This window comes from Rattus rattus, chromosome 14 (genome assembly GCF_011064425.1).
Source record: "Rattus rattus isolate New Zealand chromosome 14, Rrattus_CSIRO_v1, whole genome shotgun sequence".
NCBI classification, from domain to species: domain Eukaryota; kingdom Metazoa; phylum Chordata; class Mammalia; order Rodentia; family Muridae; genus Rattus; species Rattus rattus.
In genome coordinates this window covers 53,627,168-53,634,164 of record NC_046167.1, presented here as the reverse complement: position 1 = coordinate 53,634,164, position 6,997 = coordinate 53,627,168, and the positions used below count along the sequence as shown (strand labels likewise).

The 6,997-nt window shown below is 43.1% G+C and overlaps 1 pseudogene; it reads left to right on the top strand.

Annotated features, from left to right (window-relative positions):
- Positions 1–5,541: 5,541 nt before the first annotated feature.
- Positions 5,542–6,541, top strand: LOC116883500 (annotated as a pseudogene).
- The last annotated feature ends 456 nt before the right edge of the window (positions 6,542–6,997 follow it).

Genomic DNA, 6,997 nt, shown 5'->3' with positions numbered 1-6,997 from the left:
TGTTTAGGTATGGGCCTTGTATTCCTATTCTTTCCAGGACTTTTATCATGAAGGGGTGTTGAATTTTGTCAAATGCTTTCTCATCATCTAATGAAATGATCATGTGGTTTTGTTCTTTCAGTTTGTTTATATAATGGATCACGTTGATGGTTTTCCGTATATTAAACCATCCCTGCATGCCTGGGATGAAGCCTACTTGATCATGGTGGATGATTGTTTTGATGTGCTCTTGGATTCGGTTTGCCAGAATTTTGTTGAGTATTTTTGCGTCAATGTTCATAAGGGAAATTGGTCTGAAGTTCTCTTTCTTTGTTGGGTCTTTGTGTGGTTTAGGTATAAGAGTAATTGTGGCTTCATAGAAGGAATTCGTAGTGCTCCATCTGTTTCAATTTTGTGGAATAGTTTGGATAATATTGGTATGAGGTCTTCTATGAAGGTCTGATAGAATTCTGCACTAAACCCGTCTGGACCTGGGCTCTTTTTGGTTGGGAGACCTTTAATGACTGCTTCTATTTCCTTAGGAGTTATGGGGTTGTTTAACTGGTTTATCTGTTCCTGATTTAACTTCTCGGTACCTGGTATCTGTCTAGGAAATTGTCCATTTCCTGTAGATTTTCAAGTTTTGTTGAATATAGGCTTTTTATAGTAAGATCTAATGATTTTTTGAATTTCCTCTGAATCTGTAGTTATGTCTCCCTTTTCATTTCTGTTTTTGTTAATTTGGACACACTCTCTGTGTCCTCTCGTTAGTCTGGCTAGGGGGTTTATCTATCTTGTTGATTTTCTCAAAGAACCAACTTTTGGTTCTGTTGATTCTTTCTATGGTCCTTTTGTTTCTACTTGGTTGATTTCAGCTCTGAGTTTGATTATTTCCTGCCTTCTACTCCTCCTGGGTGTATTTGCTTCTTTTTTGTTCTAGAGCTTTTTAGGTGTGCTGTCAAGCTGCTGACATATGCTCTTTCCTGTTTCTTTCTGCAGGCACTCAGCGCTATGAGTTTTCCTCTTAGCACAGCTTTCATTGTGTCCCATAAGTTTGGGTATGTTGTACAACCTTCATTTTCATTAAATTCTAAAAAGTCTTTAATTTCTTTCTTTATTTTTTCCTTGACCAGGTTATCATTGAGTAGAGCATTGTTCAATTTCCACGTATATGTGGGCATTCTTCCCTTATTGTTATTGAAGACCAGCTTTAGGCCGTGGTGGTCCGATAGCACGCATGGGATTATTTCTATCTTTCTGTATCTGTTGAGGCCTATTTTTTTGACCAATTATATGGTCAATTTTGGAGAAAAGTACCATGAGGAGCTGAGAAGAAGGTATATCCTTTTGCTTTAGGGTAGAACGTTCTATAAATATCCGTTAAGTCCATTTGGCTCATGACTTCTCTTAGTCTGTCTACGTCTCTGTTTAATTTCTGTTTCCATGATCTGTCCATTGATGAGAGTGGGGTGTTGAAATCTCCTACTATGATTGTGTGAGGTACAATGTGTTTTTGAGCTTTAGTAAGGTTTCTTTTTACGTTATGTAGGTGCCCTTGTATTTGGGGCATAGATATTTAGGATTGAGAGTTCATCTTGGTGGATTTTTCCTTTGATGAATATAAAGTGTCCTTCCTTATCTTTTTTTTTGATGACTTTTAGTTGAAATTGATTTTATTTGATATTAGAATGGCTACTCCAGCTTGCTTCTTCAGACCATTTGCTTGGAAAGTTGTTTCCCAGCCTTTCACTCTGAGGTAGTGTCTGTCTTTGTCTCTGAGGTGTGTTTCCTGTAGGCAGCAGAATGCAGGGTCCTCCTTATGATCCAGTTTGTTAATCTATGTCTTTTATTGGGGAGTTGAGGCCATTGATGTTGAGAGATATTAAGGAATAGTGATTATTGCTTCCTGTTATATTCATATTTGGATGTGAGGTTGTGTTTGTGTGCTTTTCTTCTCTTTGTTTTGTTGCCAAGACGATTAGTTTCTTGCCTCTTCTTGGGTATAGCTTGCCTCCTTATGTTGGGCTTTACCATTTATTATCCTTTGTAGTGCTGGATTTGTAGAAAGATATTGTGTAAATTTGGTTTTGTCATGGAATATCTTGGTTTCTCCATCTATGTTGATTGAGAGTTTTGCAGGATACAGTAGCCTGGGCTGGCATTTGTGTTCTCTTAGGGTCTGTATGACATCAGTCCAGGATCTTCTGGCCTTCATAGTTTCTGGCGAGAAGTCTGATGTGATTCTGATAGGTCTGCCTTTATATGTTACTTGACCTTTTTTCCTTACTGCTTTTTAATATTCTTTTCTTTATTTTGAGCGCGTTTAGTGTTTTTGACTATTATGTGACGGAGGTGTTTTTTCTGGTCCAATCTATTTGGAGTTCTGTAGGCTTTTGTATGCCTATGGGTATCTCTTTTTTAGGTTAGGAAGTTTTCTTCTATGATTTTGTTGAAGATATTTACTGGTCCTTTGAGCTGGGAGTCTTCACTTTCTATACCTATTATCCTTAGGTTTGATCTTCTCATTGAGTCCTGGATTTCCTGTATGTTTTGGACCAGTAGCTTTTTCCGCTTTACATTATCTTTTGACAGTTGAGTCAATGATTTCTATGGAATCTTCTGCTCCTGAGATTCTCTTCCATCTCTTGTATTCTGTTGGTGAAGCTTGTATCTACAGCTCCTTGTCTCTTTCTTTTGGTTTTCTATATCCAGGTTATTTCCATGTGTTCTTTCTTGATTGCTTCTATTTCCATTTTTAATTCCTTCAACTGTTTGTTTGTGTTTTCCTGAATTCTTTCAGGGATTTTTTATTTCCTCTCTGTAGGCTTCTTTTACTTGTTCTCTAAGGGAGTTCTTCACGTCTTTCTTGAAGTCCTCCAGCATCATGATCAAATCTGATTTTGAAACTAGATCTTGCTTTTCTTGTGTGTTTGGATATTCCATGTTTGTTTTGGTGGGAGAATTGGGCTCCGATGATGCCATGTAGTCTTGGTTTCTGTTGCTTGTGTTCCTGCGCTTGCCTCTCGCCATCAGATTATCTCTAGTGTTACTTTGTTCTGCTAATTCTGACAGTGGCTAGACTGTCCTATAAGCCTGTGTGTCAGGAGTGCTGTAGACCTGTTTTACTGTTTTCTTTCAGCCAGTTATGGGGACAGAGTGTTCTGCTTTGTGTGTAGTTTTGTCCCCTACAGGTCTTCAGCTGTTCCTGTGGTCCTGTGACTTGAGTTCACCAGGCAGGTCACTTGCAGCAGAAAAGTTGGTCTTACCTGTGGTCCCGAGGCTCAAGTTCGCTTGCGGGGTGCTGCCCACGGGCTCTCTGCGGTGGCAGCGACCGGGAAGATCTGCGCCGCCTCTTCCGGGAGCCTCCGTGCACCAGGGTTCCAGATGGCCTCCGGTGTTTTCCTCTGGAATCAGCAATGTGTGTAGAGAGCAGTCTCTTCTGGTTTCGCAGGCGTGTCTGCCTCTCTGAAGGTTTAGCTCTCCTTCCCAAGGGATTTGGGTGCAGAGAACTGTTTATCCGGTCTGTTTCCTTCAGGTTCCGGCGGTGTCTCAGGCAGGGCTCCTGCCTCACCTGGGCCCAATCCCACGGGAGCCCAGAGGCCTTATACAGTTTCCTCTTGGGCCAGGGATGTGGGCAGGGGTGGGCAGTGTTGGTGGTCTCTTCTGCTCTGCAGCCTCAGGAGTGCCTACCTGACCAGGCGGTAAGGTATCTCTCCCACGGGTTCTGGGAGCACAGAGCTGCTGCGGGCCGGGATCCGCGGGTGTGGGACTTCCTGTAGCTCACTTCTAATCATTTACCACATTTTATAAGTTGCTAGCCACTATAGATTTTTTTTAGGAGAAAGGAAAATAATTAAGTTCTTGAAATGTTGTGGTACATCTGACAGCCCAAGATGAGAAACTACAGAAACATCATAACCAGAAGCCTCACAGGTTGCTGCGCTGTGTGTGTGTGTGTGTGTGTGTGTGTGTGTGTGTGTGTGTGTGTGCATGCGTGCACATCACACATACATTCTTCTTTTCTGCATCAAAAAGAGAGTACAGCTAAGGAACAAGGATGCTGCAGTCATCCACCGAAGCTATGCACAGACATCTTTGGACATGCTGTCTGCTAGCTAGCCACAGGCTATGTAGGAGACCCATTCAGGAAGTTGAAGAGTCATCTAAAAATAGCAGTAACATTACAAGCCAGAATCTGTTGTTCAAAAGGAAATTAGGTGGTAGGTGTTGTTTGAAGTTCAGAGGAAAGATGGATGTCTGTGAGAATGACTAGGAAAAGCTTCCCAGTAAGGACAGAATGAGTACACATGGAGGAACCCATGGCTCCAGCTGCAAATGTAGCAGAGGATTGCCTTATCTGGCATCAATAGGGGAAAAGCCTTCATCCTGTGGAGGCTTAATGCCTCAGCATAGAGGAATGCTAGGCTGCTGAGGTGGCAGTGGGTGGGTGGGTGGATAAAAGCAGGGGGAGGGGATAGGGAGTTTGTGGAGGGGAAACTGAGAAGGGAGATAATATCTGAAAAGTAAATAAATAAAATTTATTTATTTTTTAAAAAGAAAGAAAATGACTAGCATGTGGGAGGCAAGGACAGAAGATAGAGGACATTCAGAAAGTGACAGCTTGAACCAAGGCACAACAGTAGGGTGTCAGGGTGTGTGTGGAAGACTGATGGTTGTTACTAGGGCAGATGTTAAGATAGGGGTGGAGGAAAAGAGACCTGTGAGTGAGGTAGCTCTTCTGTGGCTTAATGTCCGGATAAGTCCTAGTATAGAGACTGCATTCTGGAAGGTTGATGGAGGACTTCAAAGCTTTCTGTGTTCCTCAGAAAGGCTCATGGGTTCCAAGATCTGCATTCTAGAAGCTGGCACAAGGGAGTTTTGGGAAATTCATATTAAATTTAGGGAGTTATGGGGGAGCCCAGGGTTCTAGCATGGAAGTTGATTCTCCTACATCATCAATTAAGAATTGGGACTTTTTCAACTTTTACAATAAACAGTGAAGTTGGAAAAAAATCAAAACTACCATAAAAACTCCAGTAGTCTTCTTATATACCATGACCCAAAGTCTGATAAAAAAAATTAAATCAGGAAAACAATCCCATTCACAAGACTCCAAAGGAAAACAAAAGTCATATAATAAGCCTAACCAAGAAAATAAAATATCTCTAAAATGAAAACTTTAAAACATCAAAGAAGGAAATTGAAAAGGATACAAAAGATGGAAAGACCTTTTATGCTCATAGGCCAGGAGAATTAATACTGCATAAATAACTGTACTACTAAAAGGAATCTATGGATTCAGTGCAATCCCCATCAAAATTCCAACACCATCCTTCACAGAAACAGAAAATTACCTTAAACTTCATGTGGAAGTACACAAACCCCAGAGAGCCAAAATAATCCTGAGCAAAAAGAGTAATGCTAAGGGCAACACCATACCAGATTTCAAGTTAGACTTCAGAGCCACAGTCATTAAAACAACACGTCCCGGCTCTCTGCTCCTCCCTGTTCCAGAGACAGCTGCATTTTCTTGTGCAGTGCCAGCCTCGTCTCGTAGACAAGATGGTGAAGGTCAGTGTGAACGAATTTGGCTGTATCGGGCGCCTGGTTACCAGGGCTGCCTTCTCTTCTGACAAAGTGGACATTGTTGCCATCAACGACCCCTTCATTGACCTCAACTACATGGTCTACATGTTCCAGTATTACTCTACCCATGGCAAGTTCAACGGCACAGTCAAGGCTGCGAATGGGAAGCTTGACATCAACGGGAAGGCCATCACCATCTTCCAGGAGCGAGATCCCGCTAACATCAAATGGGGCGACGCTGGTGCTGAGTATGTCGTGGAGTCTACTGGCATCTTCACCACCATGGAGAAGGCTGGGGCTCATCTGAAGGGTGGGGCCAGAAGGGTCATCATCTCTGCCCCTTTAGCCGAAGCCCCCATGTTTGTGATATGTGTGAACCACGAGAAATATGACAACTCCCTCAAGATTGTCAGCAATGCATCCTGCACCACCAACTGCTTAACCCCCCTGGCCAAGGTCATCCATGACAACTTTGGCATCGTGGAAGGGCTCATGACCACAGTCCATTCCATCACTGCCACTCAGAAGACTGTGGATGGCCCCTCTGGAAAGCTGTGGCATGATGACTGGGGGCAGCCCAGAACATCATCCCTGCATCCACTGGTGCTGCCAAGGCTGTGGGCGAGGTCATCCCAGAGCTGAACAGGAAGCTCACTAGCATGGCCTTCCATGTTCCTATCCCCAATGTATCTGTTGTGGATCTGACATGCCACCTGGAGAAACCTGCCAAGTATGATGACATCAAGAAGGTGGTGAAGCAGGCGTCCGAGGGCCCACTAAAGGGTATCCTGGGCTACACTGAGGACCAGGTTGTCTCCTGTGACTTCAACAGCAACTCCCACTCTTCCACCTTTGATGCGGGGCTGGCATTGTTCTCAATGACAACTTTGTAAAGCTCATTTCCTGGTATGACAATGAATACGGCTACAGCAACAGGGTGGTGGACCTCATGGCCTACATGGCCTCAAAGGAGTAAGAAACCCTGGACCACCCAGCCCAGCAAGGATACTGAGAGCAAGAGAGAGGCCCTCAGTTGCTGAGGAGTCCCCATCCCAACTCAGGTCCCAACACTGAGCATCTCCCTCACAATTCCATCCCAGACCCCATAATAACAGGAGGGGCCTAGGGAGCCTTCCCTTCTCTCTTGAATACCATCAATAAAGTTCACTGCACCCTCAAAAAAAAAAAAAAAAAACGTCACTGGTACTAAGACAGATATGTAGACTGTTGCACCACAAAGGAGGCCCCAGGTACAAGCCCATACAGCTACAACAGCCTGATTTTTAATGATGCCTAAAATAAACATTGTACAAAAGAAATAATCTTTAGAAAATGGTGCCAAAGAACTGGATGCATCTACAAGCAGATGAGGAAACTATATCTTTATCAGGAAGCCATCACAAAAGAAATGATTCCAAATGGATGAAAATCT